Source organism: Protopterus annectens, chromosome 5.part1 (assembly GCF_019279795.1).
Source record: "Protopterus annectens isolate FY-2018-M chromosome 5.part1, PAN1.0, whole genome shotgun sequence".
Lineage (NCBI taxonomy): Eukaryota > Metazoa > Chordata > Ceratodontiformes > Protopteridae > Protopterus > Protopterus annectens.
The window spans coordinates 274,009,344-274,030,168 of NC_056736.1; the positions used below are offsets into that span (position 1 = coordinate 274,009,344).

The 20,825-nt window shown below is 36.4% G+C and overlaps 1 protein-coding gene across 1 annotated transcript in view; it reads left to right on the forward strand.

The window, feature by feature from the left end:
- Positions 1-20,825, forward strand: part of LOC122803147 (serine/threonine-protein phosphatase 4 regulatory subunit 2-A-like) — a gene marked incomplete in the record, with an annotated part of 737,724 nt that overhangs the window by 38,117 nt on the left and 678,782 nt on the right. Inside the window, 1 exon segment of the mRNA XM_044072767.1 lies at positions 5,360-5,404.

The window sequence follows — 20,825 nt, forward strand, 5'->3', positions numbered from 1 at the left end:
TCCCAGTTGCAGTTATTTAATGCAGTGTTAAGATGTAGAGGATTAACCTTGCGATCATTTCTAACTTGTCTAAAGACAGTAGGTTTATGTATGTTAGTACGTCTACGTAGGAGGAATGTTGGGAGATGGTCACTAAGGCTGTCTGGTAGACAACCTGTGTGATAGTTTTGTTCTGGGTAGTTCACTAATGTCCAGTCTAATATGGATTTCTTTTGGGACTTCTTATCTATTCTTGTAGGTTCTAGAATAAGTTGAGAGAATCCATACAGGTTGATGTGGCAAGTGGGGATTTTAGAGTTGCAGGCTAGCCAATCAGTGTTTAGGTCTCCTAACAGAATAGTCTCTTGTGGTAGGTTGTCTTTTGTCCATTGTAGAATTTCTTCAATTTTAATAATGTTATTGCCTGGAGGGATGTAAGTACAGAGAATATTGATACTTTTTTTATTGTTAAGTTGTAGCATAATTCCTAAGATTTCAGCATTGTCAAATTTTGGTGGTGGGGTTGTATAGTAAGTGTATTTTTGTATATAATTGCAACTCCTCCTCCCTTCTTACCTATTCTATCTAGTCTAATGATGTTATATCCTGGAGGGAGAAGTTCTTCATTCTTAGTGCTGGGATTTAGCCAGGTCTCTGTTATGGTTAGTATATCAGGGTAGTAGTGGGTTATGAATGCGTGTACATGAGTAATTTTGTTAGATATACTGCGAGTGTTAAGGTTTATGATGAGTAGGTCTGTTGTGTGTTTATTTGGGGGTATGATGTTGATTGGTCCTGGATTCGGGTGAATGTCACCAGAGGTAAGGAGGTATTTCTTTAATAGTATATGACGTCTGATTGCTTGTAGCATATCTATGTAAAGTTTGTTCGGTATCTTTCTAGTGAAAGATGTTAAACAGCACTTGTTGAGTATGAGTACTATTTTGTTAATTTCAAGTAGAAAGGGGGATATGGGGAAGCTCTTGTGGTCTTTTGTTGGTGTGAAGGGTTGTGTTGTATGGTAGGAAGTTTGGGGTAATGAAATGTATGTGTGTGGGGACGTTGTGTAGGTTAGGGCAGTGAGGGTACATAGCAGGCATATAAGAAAGGAGAGCATGGTATGTGTCATTGTGTTTGGTTGATAATTTTAATTGGATGAGAGAAGGATAGGTGTTGTGTTTGGGAGGAAAGAAGATAATTAGATTCTGGGAGTGGTCAGGTGATATGGGAGGTGGGAGGAGTGAAGATGATTGGCTGTGTGGAGTGGTCAGGTGATATGGGGTTAAAATAAATCTAGATGTACTGGGGGTGGGTGGGAATTGGGGGTAGGGGAGGGGAGGGATAAATAAAATTAAACAACATTTAAACCATAGGTAATCAAGAGTCCATGAGTGAAAAATAACATGTTTAAGCAAACTCTATTATCCTTGGCAGCCGAATAACACCATCTTGTACTTAATCTTAGAGTTACTAGCTTGTCACTGCTCAGATAATGCTTTTCAGTATGAATAAATAGTCCTTATCTAAGCAATAACAAAATGCTGTAACTGGTTATGATGAATGTTAATATGATGGGCTATGAATCATACATTGGTTTATTTTCATGAGTTGTTTATTTGCTGATATCTTTGGACAAAATGTTGCCTATGGTATTGAGTAATAAATCCTTCAGGGAGAGATGTGATTATCAAGAATACATGTTCTGCTCAGTTACCCTATTACACTACCCTCTGCCTTGTGTACTGTGTGCTTAAATCGTATCACAAATTTATTGATATTGATATTGATATTGATTTACTGATATTGCCAACATCCTGGCAGATAGGTCCAGTGCTGACTTTACCCTTCCCCCTCACCCCCTAAAGGGCCCATCTCTATATCGGAAGAATGCAAAGTTCCTGTAATCACGGCTGCACAGGTAAAAGCACACTCTCCAAAGCCAAGAACACAGCATCCATGGGACCTGATAACATCCCAGGCTGTGTTCTACATGAACTATGGAATGAACTGGCACCCCGCCTAACCACAATGTTTGATTATAGCTCCACCTCAGGCTGTGTGCCCACTGAATGGTGCACAGCAACGGTTATCCCACTCCACAAAGGGGGAGCCACCACGGACCCCGGGAACTGCCACCCTATTAGTCTAACGAGCCTGGTCTGCAAGGCCATGGAACGTATCATTGTGGAACTTATAAACAAAGAGATTGGTAATCTCCAAACTCTGGACCCCACCCAGTTTGGGTTTGTAAAAGGCAGATCATGTGTACTAAACCTGATAGACTTCTTTGAAGCAGTCACCAAAACTGTAGACGAGGGTAAGGTGTTTCATACAGCCTATCTAGATCTCACCAAGGCTTTTGACGCTATCCCCCACTCTGGAATTATAGATAAACTCACTAAACTAGGTATAAATCCCTATGTCACAAGATGGGTTGCCCACTGGCTCACTGACAGAACTCACACTGTGAAAGTAGCAGACTCCAAATCCGTCTTCAGACCAGTCACATGTGGAGTTCCATAGGGTTCATTCCTGGATCCTGTCCTGTTTAGTATCTAGTTTTCCCTGAAGTACAGGCTAACACAGAAGGTCTTTGGCTAATGAAGTTCACAGATGATTGCAAACTAGGAGCTGTAATCGAAACTCCTAATAATGTGGATAACCTACAAAAGGGCCTCACTGAGACAGATGCCTGGTGTCAAAGCCATGGCCTCAAGTTCAATGCCAAAAAGTGTATTGTCATCCCCTTTGTTAAAACTCTGTACCCATGAGCTACCACATAGGTGGTAGTCTAACACCGAAAGTGTGATAAGAGACCTTGGGACACAGGTGGACAGTAGTCTCTCCTTTGATAATCACATCACCACAGTAGTTAGGAAATCCTTCTACTGGCACACCTCATCACAAAAGGTTTCTCATCCAGGAAAAAAGAAGTCATTGTTCCCCTATACTCGTCAATCATTAGACCTATTATAGAGTACAATGCCCCTTTTGGTATGTACCTCACAAGACATCTACAACAACTGGAAAGGCCACAGAAATACCTTACGAAGAGGATTACCTGCCTCAGACAGATGCCTTATGCAGACCTTCTCAAAAAAACTCAATCTTTACTCCATCGCATATCGCCTACTCAGAGGCGATCTCTGCCTAACATACAAAGCTATGTCAAACCCAGAGCTGTTGGACATGCTCCACTTAAAGAAATCCTAATCCCTCTGAGCTGTATGCTCTAGGGACCTAATCCTTGTCACCACAGTAAACAGAACATGATGGAGGGATAGATTCCTGTCCCAGAAACTTCCCATACTCTGGAACAAACTACCTATCTATATCAAACAAAGCTCCTCATTAGCACTCTTCAAGAAAAATCTTGATGATTGGATGGGAAATAGGAAATTCACCCTGGGGATCACCTCTATGGCTCTGCTTGACAGGGGCACAGGAAAATAATTTTCTTGGTGGCGAAAGCCAGGGTACCTTTTTGGCTAGGCTTATATAGGCCCTAGGACCAATAGCCCTAGTACCTACCTATGAAAATATTATTACCAGACATATTGTAGTAAATATCAGTAAATTACTGAAGGGGTGTGTACATACAAGAAATGTGCTGACAAGTAATGGTGGTTCATACTTGCAACAAAGAAAGGGGGGTACTGAAAAACCACATAGTTATTGTACTAGTGCCTTAATATACATAGTCTTGAATAAATTCATATAGTGATTGTGGATCTATTACACAAATAAATTGAAGACCTTATTCTTCTTCTTGAAGAAGAAGATGGTTTCATGAAGGGAATTTTTTTCTTTTCAAAATCAATAGCATTCATAGAGTCATAGCTTCATAGCTTGTCATTAGGCTAATGACCCTGGGGGAGCCTTTCTAAGCCAGCCAAGTTTTCCTAAAAGAATAATGACATCCTGTATCTAAATGGGGCATTGAGGGCCAGGCATTTTTAAGATACCCCTGTCAATAAGGGACATGGAGGGCAGACTCTCTGTAAATTTTCTGTTCCCCATCCACTGGTCTAGGTTGCCCTGAAACTGGGTAATAGATGAACTCAGCTTCACAGGGATGGAAGCCTGTTCCATAGGAGGGGCAGTCTCTGGGCACATATCTGTTTCTCCAGCATGTTCTGTTTAGGTCACCAACAAAATTCTGGTCCTCAGACCTTGTTTTTTTTGTACTCTTTGACTTATGAATGTGTAGGAGATTCATAATTGTGGGGTTTATGTATGCCTTCTAAGCTATGCATAGATCACGCCTTAGCAATCTTTAGGAGACTGAGTAGAGGGAATGGGCTTTAAGGCACTCTACATAAGACAGGTTTGTTAAGCCTTATAGCCTTTTTGTAAGGAACCTCTGAGGTTTCTCCAGTTGCTGCATATGTGTGGTCAGGTACATACCAAAGGCAGTATTGTATTCTATGATTGGCCTGATAAGGGCGGAATGCAGTCGGATAATGACCTCTTTCGACCCAGATGCCATGCCCTTACTAATAAGTTGTGCAGCATAAAAGGATTTCCCTGCCACTGTGGCCACATGGTGGTTGACGTTAAGGCTACTGTCCATGTGAGCACCCAGATTCCTGATCACTGGGTCAACTCTTAGGGGCCTATTATCATTATCATCATGGTAATTAGCTGAGAAAGTTGACTTCCCAAAAGGTGTAATTATGCATTTCTTAGAGTTGAGCTTAAGACCATGGCTTTGGCACCATTTGTTAGTCAGAAATCAACCTTCTTAAAGAATGAGCAATGAACAAATGTTCTTTGAACAAGTATTTTTTACCATAGCTAAAGAACTGACTTTTTCCAAGCAAACGTGGATCAAGCAAAATCATTACACATGGTCCCATAAATAAGTATTTTGGATAAGATATAAAAGTTAAAATGAACTGCTTGTATAGTGAAATAAATGAAAGGCTGGATGCTGGCTTAATTTCAGACCATTTACTTTTCTGTGTATTCCCTTTAAAGGTAAAAGTGAAATTCATCTGTAGGTGACAAAATACTAAATTGATTGAGAGGTAGGAAGCATCACTTCTTCAACTACAGGTGCAGAAGTGCTTCTGGAAAGTCTGTACACTGTAACCGTATGGTACCCAGACTGAAGTTTCATAGTCAGTGTAAAAACGTAGTGTTGTTCACTTTCAAAGGAATACTCTGAATTTGATAATACCACAAACATATACAACTTGTGTTTTGGACTGTCAAGTTTGATTGGCTGAGTAAGCTTATTTTCTCCATGTTTGAATCATTCTTGTTTATTCTTGACTCTTAATGATGCTTTCTGATTCATTGCACAAGCTCTCTCATACTTTCAAAATATTTTTTTGCTAATTTACATTTTAGTAAGGATTTTGTATCTATTATTTAGGTGAATGTAGTGAAGTGAAGAAATCTGATGAAGGAAATGATAATGGTAAGTCCCTTATGAAGACCTGGAAACTAACTTTTCTATGAAAAAAAAATATATTATTTGCAGTATGCTCCATTTTATAAATATTATACTACACAAATATTTGAATGATTATTTTCAACAAGTTTATCAGCATTTCCCAAGTTTGCCTTTTAATTATTACTTTTTAATGAGATTATCATACATGGTTGGAGACTGTATAATTTATTTTATTAATTTGTTTAATTTCACTTAATTTTACAAAACTGTTGTATAAAACAACATTGGTGATGAAAGAATGAGTGGTTGTTTGAATTTTAAGAGAAAATAACATACTGTATATCAGTGGGCTTGTAAATAAAACTGATGCTTCAGCAAAAGGTATATTTCATCTTTCATGGACAGTAAAATGCCCATTCAAAATACACATTCATCTGATTTTAATTTAAACAGTTAATCAAAAATTGAGTGGAAAAATGGTTGCAGAAAATTAAACAAAGATAGCTTTTTGAGGTATTTTTTCCTAACTGTAGAATTTTGTTTAAATATTTAAGGTAGGATTTCCTTGACTGTGAATCAGTAGTATGTGCTGCTTCACAACATCTTCCAAAAGAACATAATAACATACAAGTTACATTGTTCTGTGTAAAGTAGAGTAGTAGCACCTTCCGTGTTATTTAACCACATCCTTAGATGACATGTTTCTACACTCATGTACAATATCACATCTCTAGGTAGTTTAGGAATCACCAAAATAAAACCAGACATTATGTTGCTGGTTTTATATGTCTGCTGTGGCTGTCACAGGGGCTACTGATCTCTACATACTGATTTATTTATATTAGAACAGAAGCCTTCCACGGAGAACTGATACTTTGCTATTATTCTGCCATTCATGTGGCATTTTAGTGTTTTGAAAAATATAAACAACTTTTGCTAAATCACCAAGATACAATATGAAATACTTTAGGAAGAGTAATGTTTTAGCTGGTATGCCTCCCAAGGAACTGCATACAAGTAATAAATGCCCTGACAGTTTAAGACGTTGAAGAAATGTAGCATTATAGTTAAAAGGATGCCTGAGTACTGAGGTGTCAGTAATGTCGTTACCATTCACAAACAAGTTACTCTTTTGATACTGGAGTACTGTCTGTTAACCCGGCATTTCAGTATGCTCTTCAGAAACAAAGGCTCATTTACATGGCTTATTCTGTATTTCAGCATACTTTGTGCATTTGCTTCAGTTTTTTTATTGTTACTCTGCAGCTGATATAATTAGCTGGACATGTCTTGAGCTGTAACTGGATGTTGGGACTATAGGGATGAATTACTAAGGACAGCAGAATGCCAGCAGTGCTGCCAATGTGCTGCTGCTTGGTTGCTCTTATGGGTCCCTCAGTAGACAGACTGTGTTGTGCCTGATGTGGTCATAAGCATGTGTATGAGTAAATTTACATACATGTATCAAGGTGTGTACACATTTGTTTACAGTGTAAAAAATATGCATTTATGTAGATGTTTTGTTTTCTCCTGTAACACACATTGGGAGCTTAGTGAAACAGGAATTCTTGCCATCTCATCTTAAGCTTTATTAGAGTGCTTATTATTTATACATCAATTGATAAAGTGAAGAACAAAGAATATTGATAATGTGTAGAAAAGAAAAATATTGCAAGCAGTGTAACATTTATTTAAGGCAAGTGCACTCTGAGCATAGGTCTCAAACTGCTGTCTTCTAAATGAGGAACACTACCTCTCACAATGTGGAACACCTACTAACAGCTTCAACTAAGAAGCTCATATAGTGGTTAAAATGTGTTGTTTTTACTTGCAGAATAGTTATTTTAATGCATTAATATGATTTAGTTTTATTTACCATGGATATCAATTAAAAAAATATTGCAAAAACTAAATGTGTGCAAACCCTTTCCTTGTAATGAGGTACACTTGAGAGGTATGACTCTGAGTGTTATTTCTAAAATACATAAGTAAATTCAGTTATACAGCAAATCAGTGCAAACATCCAGAGTTTAGCAATCATACAAAATTAAAGTAACTGTAATGAAATTCATTTGATGAATTAACTTAAGCTAACACTTCCATGTCAGGTCTTTCCAATATCCAATCCAGCAATGACATCACAGACGGTTCTTAATTTTAATGCAAAATAAAAAAGGGCACTGATTGTGACATTTAATACTCAGACTTCTCTGAACCAAAGTTGCCCACAGTTTCAAGCAACCAGTAGTCAGCAAGACAAAGCAGTAGGCTAGTATTTTACCTGGCCCCAACGTGATGTCACATACATACCTAAAATTTTCTCTGCATCAGTATCACAGATGACAGTGCTACAATAGTCAAAAACCTCTTACATGTGTCCCAGACATTTGTTGCAAATGCACTAATCATAGTCACTTATATTCAGTGGAAAATCCACTTATAGTCCCTGAAAGCTATAGAAAGAATAAAGACACCAACCAAAAGTAAATAAATAAAATAAAATATTGAAGTAGCATCAGGATCACCGGTAAAATTACAGTGGGATTGCCACAACTCTCAACATCTCTGGAATGCCACATTAGAAGACTACATCAGTATCTCTGGAATACAAAACTAAAGAAGCACGTGTGATGTAATAACCAGGTCCAGTGATAAGAGAACACTAAAACCTAGGGTAACTATTACATTTGTAGTGAACTGGAATACACTGTAAAAGCTAAGCTCCTGAAAAAGTCTAAAGTTGAAACAATTGTTCTATACTGTAGTAAATTGAAACCCTCTAAAGAGTGTCTGAAATAAAATGGTACTCTAGAAGAAATCACAACACCAGCACAAAACTCAGATATTGCTGCAATAAAACCCTGGCAACAGGAAACCATAAATAAAATTAAACAGCATTTAAACCATACGTAATCAAGAGTCCATGGGTGAAAAATAACATGTTTAAGCAAACTGTATTATCCTTGGCAGCTGAATAATACCATCTTGTACTTAATCTTAGAGTTACTAGATTGTTACTGCTCAGATAATGCTTTTCAGAATGAATAAATAGTCCTTATCTGAGTAATAACAAAATGCTGTAACTGGTTATGATGAATGTTAATATGATGGACTATGAATCATACATTGGTTTATTTTCATGAGTTGTTTATTTGCTGATATCTTTGGACAAAATGTTGCCTATGGTGTTGAGTAATAAATCATTCTGGGAGAGATGCTAGAATTAGTTTATTATATTCCACATGAACACAAATGAGTAAATGGTTTAGCGCTTTCAACTGTAAATCACAGTCTTCATCAGAACAAGTCCTGTATAGTCCTCTTCCTTTTTATACACAACTAAATTGAATAATTAATTGTAAATTGGTTGAAAAACCGCCAAAAACTTTAAAGGTATACACTTCATTACATACTGCTTGTCTGACATAAAAACCTTTAAATAATGAAAGCATAGAACAATATATATAAAAACATATATTGTTTGTACATATACCTAAAGTATTAAATTATTATATCATGATGTATTGATACAGCAATTACTTATATAAATTTCATACTATAAAATTCATAATATAAAATTCTTGTGCAAGCACTGCTTATAAATATGATACTAATGCGTGCTTCATAATAATAATAAAATTATTAAAATTATTATTGTGCTACTTCCTGTTGTCTAAATGCACTACATAAATAAATATAAAAATAGTTTAAATATAAATATATACGTACTAATAATGAACTGTATGCCTACTGTATAAATAATATATATTTGATAAATAGTTAATATAACAAATGACAATATACATCTACTAATGCACATTTTTAGCATCACTAACAACACATTATGAAAGGGCTAAAAAAGGTTTGATGCTAATAAAATCATTTAAACCTGGTCTTCTGGTGGAGTCTGTCAAAATCTGCCATATACTTTCACTTTGTGCCAGCATCATTTTCCAATTCCCTCCATACGGTGTGTTAAAAATCTGGTCTACAATTGCAAATAAAAAACTGTGGTCATTCCCTTTCTCTACCTTGTGTCTATATAATGCATTTTTTGTATCACATTTCTGTATTTTGTAATTGTGTTCATACATCCGTTTTCTCAACTGCCTTTCCGTTTTACCAATATAGTGTGCATTACATTTTGTACATACAGCTACATATACTATCTGTTTAGTATTGCAATTACCTGTCCTACACTTAATGATGGTGCTGTTAATATCATCTAATCTAATTGTCTTGGCTGTATTAATATACCTACACTGTTTGCATCTTCCACATTTAGTGGTTCCAGTATATTCATCACCATTTTCCTTTATATAGCTAGCTCTCATATCTCATAAATCTTATATGTGATATGATGGGTCTGGTTTTGGACCATAATTATTTAGTGTTCCAGGGAGAGTACTTTAGGCAAACCAAGGGAGTGGCAATGGGAGCTGCTTGTGCTCCCATTTTCGTGAACTTGGTTATGCTTGAATGGGAGTCAGAACACGTATTTAAAAGTGAATATTTTGCCAACATAGCATACTATGCCAGATACCTGGATGACATATTTATATTATGGAATGCATCCGTGGACAGATTAAATGAATTTATGAATTTTTTGAACACCACCACTGAATTTTTGACATTTACACATAATTATAGCTACAGAGAAATCCCCTATTTGGATATACTACTCAGCCACAATGAAGATGGTTTTATATCAAAAGTGTATAGAAAGCCTACATTTTCGAATGACTACATACACTACACCAGTAATCATCCTCCATATGTTTTTAAAAATGTGGTCAAAGGGCAATGCATCCGAGCGGCCAGGATGTCATCTACTAAGGATATCATGGAGAATGAGCTTAGGGTTATAAAAAGGTTATTTTTAAGTCGTGATTATCCAGATAACATGGTCCAAGATGTGATTAAGAATGTCCAGAGGGAATGGGGTCATAAATACTTACCACTATTAGGTCGATACAATATGGACAAAAAGATAGAGAAGGAAAAGGAATTTTGTGGACGAGTATGTGTATTAATGTATACACCCCAAACCCATCTTATCAGAGACATTCTTGAAAGACATTGGGAAGTAGTAGCATCAATGGATACAGAACAAATATTAGGTAAATTCCCCAAATGTGTATATAAGACAGCTCCTAATTTGAAGCAAATGCTTGAGAGAGCTAGCTATATAAAGGAAAATGGTGATGAATATACTGGAACCACTAAATGTGGAAGATGCAAACAGTGTAGGTATATTAATACAGCCAAGACAATTAGATTAGATGATATTAACAGCACCATCATTAAGTGTAGGACAGGTAATTGCAATACTAAACAGATAGTATATGTAGCTGTATGTACAAAATGTAATGCACACTATATTGGTAAAACGGAAAGGCAGTTGAGAAAACGGATGTATGAACACAATTACAAAATACAGAAATGTGATACAAAAAATGCATTATATAGACACAAGGTAGAGAAAGGGAATGACCACAGTTTTTTATTTGCAATTGTAGACCAGATTTTTAACACACCGTATGGAGGGAATTGGAAAATGATGCTGGCACAAAGTGAAAGTATATGGCAGATTTTGACAGACTCCACCAGAAGACCAGGTTTAAATGATTTTATTAGCATCAAACCTTTTTTAGCCCTTTCATAATGTGTTTTTAGTGATGCTAAAAATGTGCATTAGTAGATGTATATTGTCATTTGTTATATTAGCTATTTATCAAATATATATTATTTATGCAGTAGGCATACAGTTCATTATTAGTACGTATATATTTATATTTAAACTATTTTTATATTTATTTATGTAGTGCATTTAGACAACAGGAAGTAGCACAATAATAATTTTAATAATTTTATTATTATTATGAAGCACGCATTAGTATCATATTTATAAGCAGTTCTTGCACAAGAATTTTATATTATGAATTTTATAGTATGAAATTTATATAAGTAATTGCTGTATCAATACATCATGATATAATAATTTAATACTTTAGGTATATGTACAAACAATATATGTTTTTATATAGATTGTTCTATGCTTTCATTATTTAAAGGTTTTTATGTCAGACAAGCAGTATGTAATGAAGTGTATACCTTTAAAGTTTTTGGCGGTTTTTCAACCAATTTACAATTAATTATTCAATTTAGTTGTGTATAAAAAGGAAGAGGACTATACAGGATTTGTTCTGATGAAGACTGTGATTTACAGTTGAAAGCGCTAAACCATTTACTCATTTGTGTTCGTGTGGAATATAATAAACTAATTCTAGCATCCTTGTGTACGAGCAGTTAATCCAGCAGACAGCATATCCAGTTTTACGTTACCCAGTTGGATCCTATCTACTTCGCATTCTGGGAGAGAGGTGATTTTCTTGACTGTGTATCAAGAATACATGTTCTGCTCACTTATCCTATTACACTACCGTCTGCCATGTATACTGTGTGCTTAAATCGTATCACAAATTTATATATATTTAAATATCTTACTCCCTTTCTATTGCAGGAGTACCAGGCTTGCTTGCATCAAGACTATACAACTAACAGGCAGGAAAGCAAGGCAGATTCAAAGCACCGCAACTGAACTAGGCTTGGGAATTATGCACTGGGGGACATATGTGTCTGCCTTCATACTGATACAGCTTTTAGTCTACAATCCAAGCAGCTCTCCAATATGAGTGGTCTAAGAAAACTATATCTTCGGATCTGACTCCTCCAGGGCCGTTGGTTTAGTAGGCCTGTCTCTGTGCTTTTAAAGTCGTGGTACCCTGTTCAGAAAAAAATTGTAACACTTAAGGCATTTTGTGCCTTTTTATCCCATGAGAAGGTCTGGAGACAGCTACATCCATAGGAGTTGCATCAAGCTGAGAGTAGGTGGAGTGCCTTTAATGGAGGACACATGGTGATCTGAGGGCATTAGACAGTTAGAAGATGTTGCACCGGGCAAGGAGGTTTTAATCTTATGGCATCATGGTGAATAAATGTAATCTTGATTCCAAGTGTTACTGGAAATATTATTGGCTATGGTACTCCATTCTTTCCTCCAGATTTTAAAGGATGCTTTCACTAATCTTTCTCACCTATAGAACTTGACTGCAGTCAGGGTGAAAAAGCCACTCCACAGTGTCACCTTCAAGGGTTTCCTTCATATCCAGATTGATGATGGAAACCAGCATTGAGAGGGCTAAGAGAGCATTTGAAGAATGTATTATTAGTATACATCACTGATTGTCAATGTCAGTACTTGACCCTCCTCAATGTGACTCTAACTAGTCAAAAAGTCCTGATATGTCTTGGGAAAATACTTTTGTTCTATATGGATGGATACTAGTCCCCCCCCCCCATGCAGGGGACAGTGGAAGGAGTTCCAGACATTGCCTTTAGACTCCTTCTGTAAGTTCTTGAGTTATAGAGTTATCGGAGTCTTCTGAAGCTAGGTAAGTGAATTTGTTCACAAAGTGGCAAAGCTCTCTCTTACCTACTAAGGGGATGTATCTCTTACATTAAAACATTATGCTCTGTAATTGAATTAATCTCTTTTATGGACTGGATTGTGCAAGCAACAAGCACAATGAGAGCTTCCACAGCAACTCAGTGAAAATCCCCAAATACATTATTGGTTTCATACTTGCAGAAATTGATAGTAATGGCCAATAGACTGACAGGTAGGGTGTGTGGTGTACATACCTAAACCTCAACTCCCTTGGTAGATAAGGCTGCTGGGTTAACTATTACTCTCTGTTGTGCTAGTTATTACACTGACTTGGGGGAGATCGGAAGGAGTCAGATATTAAGTTAGTTCATAAATAGTTCTGATATGAGACTTCCAAGATGAGTACATGCTGATCAGCAGCTTAATTTTAGCTGTCCCAGTGGGAAAAAATAAACTGAGAGATAAGGGCCATTAACTTTACCAGTTTTAATAAATGTAGTTACTGGCTTTTAAGTACACTGCCTGGATGCCAGCAAAAATCTTTAAACAGCTGTTCATATGAACAGATAAAACTGCAAGAATCAGATGTTGAAATAAGAAAAGGCTGGATGAGTATGAAACTGCTGAAAAAGAGTTGTTTCAAAAAGTATTAGGTTTAGAGGACAGGGTATTCAGGGAAGACCTAAGATTTTCTGCTGTACCCGAGAAACTCAAAGTAAAAGACTGTGCTGGTATTCTACAGCAGGACTTATTAATTGAAAAAGCACATTGTGGGTATGCTGCAAACCTAGTAATGAGATGAGAAAACAGCCAAGACCTGTATTAGTAAAGTTGCAGTCATACCATAGCAGAAAGAGTTGGTCCTGACAAAGCTGTAGTAAAAAGGGCAAAATGTTAAGAATTGGAGTCAGTAGAATTTTTGTTGAAAATGATTATTATCTATATGCCAGGCAGAAGTTAAGTAAATTTATCGCAGTAATCAGGGAATGTCAAGAGGCAGGTGTGAGATTCAAGGTGCTGTATACAGTTGTTTTCAGAGTATTTTTCCCTGGAGGATCAGTAATTGTTTGATGCAGAATAGGCTAGGAGGAAATATAAAAGTTTTCCTTCAGACAAAAGGGGACACTACTTCTCCTTCTTCTGGTAGTAAAGTTCATAGAGAGATTTTGCCAGTGAAACCTTTTCCAATGTTCCAAATGAAAATGCTTGAGAGACAGAAAAGAAACACAGGACTTGAAAGAAGAATCAGGAATTCCTTTGGCTTGAACTGGAGTTTGGGTTTGGGAGATGGAGGTGAACAGGAAGAAGACCAGCAACACTAAAATCAATGGGCGAATTTGAGATTATAATGCATCAATCACATTTGTGAAATATGGCATTACAAGAAAAAGTGTAAAGACTGGGCTTTGGCTGACTTTGTTAAACTTGTAGGGGACTGAAAACCATATACCCCACTCAATGCTGTTAATGTTTTGTAGGTCACTAAAAATAAGGGGAAAATGTAACTGACTAAAACCATTTTTGATCTTAGCATTATCTGTATAAAATACTTCATGATATAAATGGCATGTTATATAACCTTTTCAGTTATTATTGTTTGTGATAAAGACACTAAAGTAAACAAGTGTCTTTTTTATTCTTTTTTTAGTTTTAAGAAATACAGGCATTGTAGTGTAAAAACAGATGACTGGGCAAAAGGATGTTTAAGTTAACATGCTGTAATCTTGGGTTGTGGAGCTGGGGAATGGGGTGTAAAAGTGCAGAGATGTATGTAGAGTTGATAGGTTTCTCTTACTTTTGCATTGGTGAATGCCTGAATTATGGCCCATGGCTTAATCTTATAAGTTGTATAAGCAAGTGAATAAGGAAAGACCGACTGTAATGAAATTTTTTCTTTTAACAAATAAATGTTCAGTGTGAGTTGAGAAGTCTGCATCTGAGGACAGCTCTACACTTTATTCTTCTGTCTCTATGGAGACAAGATGACTACAAAGGTAAGGAATAAAGCTAGAGGACCATTTTAAGGCTAAAAGTTAATGATTTCTGAACCATACAAGTTGTTTTTTCATATCTGGGAGGGAAATAAAGATAAGACAAGAACAGACAGCAATTAGTATAAGTAGGAGCACAGACTGTAACATGCATCTTAGTGTGGATAATCTTAATTTTAGGTTAGGTAATGCCTGTGTGTGCAGCTGTTAATTTGGAACAAGTGTTCCTATCAGGAGTATTTAACTACATTATGTGAAGATGTATGCATTTTTCTGTGTTTTTATTTAGTAGGTTCTGGGGGTGTTCTGGGTTCTTTTGTTCTAGGGTTTTCATTAAAACAAAAAGTCCTGTAATATGTGGCATAGGTTCAAATGGAGATGACAAGAATTAACTTTATTAAAATCGACCTGCCAGACATTAGTGGGTGCATACATCACAAAAGCTGGAAATAGACATTTTAAAACCTGTCATATATAGTAGGTGTGATAATGGGAGTGATGACGTCTTATAATGACTACATTATCCATATTATCTTTGATTGTTAATGGCCATGGTAGCCATATTATTTGTGAATGTTAATGGCCTCATGGGTATTGACAAAAACAAAAAGAGTATTGAGTTATATTAAAAAATGCAGAGTGCAAAAAGCACATATTTGGAAAGAAGTGAGCTTGTGAGTTTGATAAAGAAAGGATTTTTGGAGGGATATTCAACAGAGTATCAGGGACAAGAAAAGCCGGGTACCTATACTTATTGCAAGAGGAGCTCCAATAGTAATAAATGAGGAAAAAAAGATAATGGTAGATTTGTGGTAGTAAGAGACTACTGACAAGGGAGGAGGATTATGCTGGCATGTATTTTTATTCTACCTATAATTGTTATTATGGAGGTTAAGAAAATTTTGGGACTGGAATTGGATTTGCAACAGTGATGATATGTCTGGGGGGCTTAAAAGTGGGAAGATTTCTGAAGAAATGTATGGAAATATTTGGTATGGAAGGCATGAATTCATTATTAAAAACTCAAAGAATTTGTATATTATTCCCCAAGGTACAATAACTGGGCTAGAATAGACAGAAATTATATTGTACAGGAACATATCCATGTAATTGAAAGCTTCAACATGCATACACTAACTATTTCAGATTATGTGCCAATATAATCTAAAATAAAAATGCAGGGTAATGAAGTAAAATGAGACAGTGGTGATAACACACCTACCAGTTATAAAAGAGAGGAATTTGAAGAATATGTAGAGAAAATTATTTGAGTGTTAAGGAAGATAGAAATTTCCTCAGAAGTAATATCAAGTGAGTATGATAAAATGTAAGTGTTTTTTAAAAACAGGTAAAAAAATAAGAAAAAAGGTAAGAAGTAAAAGGAATTATTTAGAGGGCTGAAAATGTTAAAGTATTGCAGAATATGGGGAATCTCACAGAACAAGAAGTGCAAGTGCAGAGTGCTAAAGAGAAAATAAGGGAATATCTGAATAATCTGCATGAGTTTAGAAAGAGTGCTATTAAGCAATTTTTTTATAACTGCAGAGCACAGAAACATTTAGCACAACAACTTACACAACTGAAAGTAGACAGGTTGTTGCCAAACATAGGGAGTCTATAACAAGAAAAATAACAAGAGTTCTTGTAGAGGGATTTGAGATATTTCAGAAATTTTATGACATTTTTTTATAAAGCAGAAAAACTTGGAAATTAAGAAAGAGAACAAATGGAAATATTCATGGAAGTCTTAAGTATGCCAAGGTTAGAGGTAGATGAGACTCAACAATTAGCAGTTAAGATAGGAGGAGGTAAGATAAAAATGGTAATGTACAATCAATCAGAAGTAAAGTCTCCAGGAGCAGATGGTATTCATGTGGAAGTTTGGAACATAGGAGTGAAGAAAGTGATAAAGATCTGGAATGTTGTGTTTAACAGTGTTTTAAAAGGAGAATAAGCACCAACATCCTGTAAAAAAGCTGTGATAGCTGTAATGCCTAAAAACACAAAGACCCATTAGACCCAGCTTCATACAGGCTCATTTCAATTTTAAGCCATGATTATGAAGTCTTTATGCCCGTAATAGCTAAAAGAATGACAAAGTTGTTGCCAAAATTAAAAATACTGGTCACTATGGTTTTGTGTAGGGGCAGCAAACATTTGGCAAAGTTAATAGAATAATGATGATCCAAAGAGAAGCAGAGTGTAAGAAAATACCACTGTTCTTGGTGGGTCTTGACGTAGAGAAAGCATTAAACAGAGTAAGCTGGATGTGGATGATTTGGTTCTGGTTGTCCGGTACTTATAGACACACATTTCTTTAACATCTGGTAATAAGTTACAAATAAAATGTTGTATAGACAGTTCATTGTCATTATTATATGTATTTTAACTGTGTTGTTTCTTTTTTGGAGCTGATGAGTTTATAGAGAAACTAGCAGATGGGATGTGGTGACTGTTACTTTTGTTTTAAATTGTATACAGATTCAAATGCCTCTTTTTTTTTCTTTTTTTGCACTCACTCAGGCATTCCTACTCAGTGTCAGCAGTATAACATAGCATATACTTACTGCTCTGTATTTAAAGATTCAAAATCCGTGTACAAGCTGAGAACAGATTTTTCTGTAAGCTCGCACACTTACACCTTGTGAAAATGTTCTATAGTAAACATATGCTGCTAATGTTCTTCAGAGTTCAGAGTTCAGAGGTTCATACTAAGCTAACTGCCCTTGCGAGCCATTTTAAGCCTAGCCAATTATCCCTTGTGAGAATCAAGCCCTGCTTCTTCTGAAATGCTAGAGTGTTGTTATAGCTCATATTAAATTAAAAACTCACCATAAATATGGTTCTTCTTTTGGAAGTGCCTCACCATCCAAAACGTGTATTGACTTAAGTTTGTTGTTGTGTTTAAATAGAAGATGATTGTCTCTTGTTCGGGTAGACTATATCTCTCTATATATGTTTTTCAATAAAGAAGCCATTCTAAAAGGGACATCCCCTCTGAATTCATAGAGACAGAATTTTTAAGTATATTCAGCTAATTTGACAAGTTGTAGCATTCTTTGAATCTTGCTTTTAATATTTTTACCAGCATACTTACAGTTATTATAAATGTGAGATGGGTCGCTACCACTGGAGGATAATTTAATGAAACGTAATACATGTTGGACTTGTTGATATTCTGTCAAGGTTTATTTGTGTTAACTAGCAGCATTTATTGGGCTGAACATGAGAAATCATCAATGAGGGCATGTTAGACATATACTGATTGGTTTTGCCTTATTTTTGAAAAGAAGGTATGCTATGGACTTTGATTTTGTAGATAAGACGATTGTAGGAGTTGGATGTATTGGAAAATATTTTTTCAATTAGTTTTTTTGATGTATTTGAAATTATATGTTTCTGCTTGCTTGTTCCCCCTTATGGGTATGCATGGTAACAGTGCTCTTCCTGTTTCTCTGAAAATCATGTTTATTATATGGACAGACAGGAAAGTGGTATAGTGTCCCAAATGCTGCTTCTGTAAATACTGTTTTCAGCTCCCTTTCGTATTTATTTTTTATATGGTGTCAAAAACTGCTGGGACTAAGGTTTCTTACATTATTGGTTTAAAACAATTCACCTTCTGTCCAGGTCTTCATAGATTTTGAATAAAACAGGATAGTTGTACTTCCTATTTGTCAGTTAGAAAGCACTCTCTGTACTTGCATTTACAGATGATTAGAAATAATGTGAATGTTATGTTTTAAGAAATAACTGTTTTAATAATAGATATTCCCTGGGATTCAGCAAGCTCTACATGACATGCAGGAATAGTGCAGGTGCTGCTGGAGGCAATATGGCTGCCGAGAGATCCAGGAACAAGCTCCCAGGATATGCACAAGCGCTCCTGCACTATTCCTGCACGGTCACAGCTCCTGTATGCAAATTACCACATTTGCAGGTGAAAACCATGCAAATGAGGTGAATTTGTGATCCATCAGGACTAGTGTAATCTGCATTAATGCCCTCGGTTAGTAACCGGGTACATTTCTGCAAACCACAAAACGGAACCATGACAGCTCCAAATAAAAGGTGTATATAACATGTAAACCATACCAACAGCCAAATATATAGCCATTGGCATGGAAAACAGTTGCAAAAATAAAAAAAAAAAACTTTATTTTTTTGGTCGATTTTGGCCGTTTAAGCTTAGGGCAGTGGCGCGCAAACGGGATCGGTTGGAAAATAACAGAAAAACCCTGAAAAAAGCTTTCCCTGCAAAATCACAATTTTGCCATTAAAGTCAATGGCAGGCAGAAGACAACAAGGCCAGTTAATAGTGGTTGCTAAGGGAGAAGGCTCAGTGCCAGACTTGTAACTAGGCATTAGCAGGCAATCCTATGCAAATGAGCGGAATGATGCTGAATCCCAGATTTCCCCTCATGGCTGCCCTGCACCCAACCATATAGGTGCAGGAAGACCATGGTGCAAACCTAAGAGCTAGCTGACATCATAGAGGGGTGTGTCAGGCATACTGTAAGCTTATTGGAGCCCTGTGGCTCGGGTTTGCCCTTAGCTTAGCAGAGCTTAGCAAGGGTGTGTGTCTGAAGCTGCCAAGCACTCTTTACATTGCCTAAGTGGGTGGGTGTGCCGCGCACCATGTTTTAAATAAAAAAAAAGTAAACCAGGAAATAGCAGCTCCATGCAGATCTGAGCACTGTGTTTGTGTAGCACACCCCCTGGGCTTAAAGAGGAAGGCAATGGGAAGAGAAAACAGCAGTAGGAAGGTAATCAAGGAGAAGTAGTATAGCTGGCAGGTGAGATGCATCAGAACCAGCCAATTACACAGACAGCAGCCCAGCCCGGGCTAGCACACTACTATAAACTATGCAAACACCTTTCCCTCTATTTTTTCCCCACAAACTCTGCACCACCAGTGTACACAAGCGGGGAAATTTTACTTAACAAAAGCAACAAAATGATAGGAGCTGCATTAGCTCTCATAAATCAACATGTGGAAGTGGCTGAGGGTGGTGAGGAAGAGAATGCTGATGACCAACCCACAGTGAGGAGAATGATTAGAGTGTACAGACCCAGGGTAACCTATCAGGGGCTACATGAGCTGGAGATAGTGGAGCACTATAGCGTGGACAGGGACATCCTACAGCAAATTGTTAAGCTGTGCCGGCCACACCTCACTCACAGAACCAATAGAAGGGAACCCATCCCAGTGGATACCAAGGTATGTGTAGGCCTAAATTCTTAAATTGGTCTCTCTAAAGCTTTCCACTCTCTCTTCCTTAGCTAATGTCTCGATGAGGTTGATCTACAATGCAGTGGAATCCAAAATCAGAAGAGGTTAATACTCCACAACAAACGAAGCAAACCAGATAAATAAAAGAAACAAGTCCTTTATTCGAATAAGTAAGCGCTTTCACGTTGCTTAGAACGCTTCATCAGACTTCAACAAACCATGAAAATTTAAATCAACTTATATATAAATAAAACACCAATGAAAATCACATTAACGTGTCACATGCTAATTACAAAAATACATCATTTCCTTTCCATCAAAATATTTAAAAATACATAAAATATATATATGCATGCTAAAAATCTATTTCTAAACCTTATAATAATGCATGACGGAAGTAAATTCATGTTGAAACATACTAAAACATATATTAGATTTTGAAACATATTGTTGCCATTTAATGTTTCAAAGGTTTATCTAATAAAAATGGTCTCAATGAAAATTTATCATTTAGACCATGACCTTTGTTCGCAGATAACTTAATTATCCACCTTGCCTCAGCTTTTTCTGTTTTATTACAAATATTGCCACGTCTTTCTGTCTCTACCAACTGTCCTATTACTAAAAATCTAAAGGCATGTGTAGTGTCATTATGTAGTACGTGCTTGGCTAGGGCATTCCCTTCATTTTCTCTATGAATAGCATATAAATGCTCTCTTATCCTTTCTCTTAAAGTTCTATTAGTCTTCCCTATGTAGAAACAATAACATT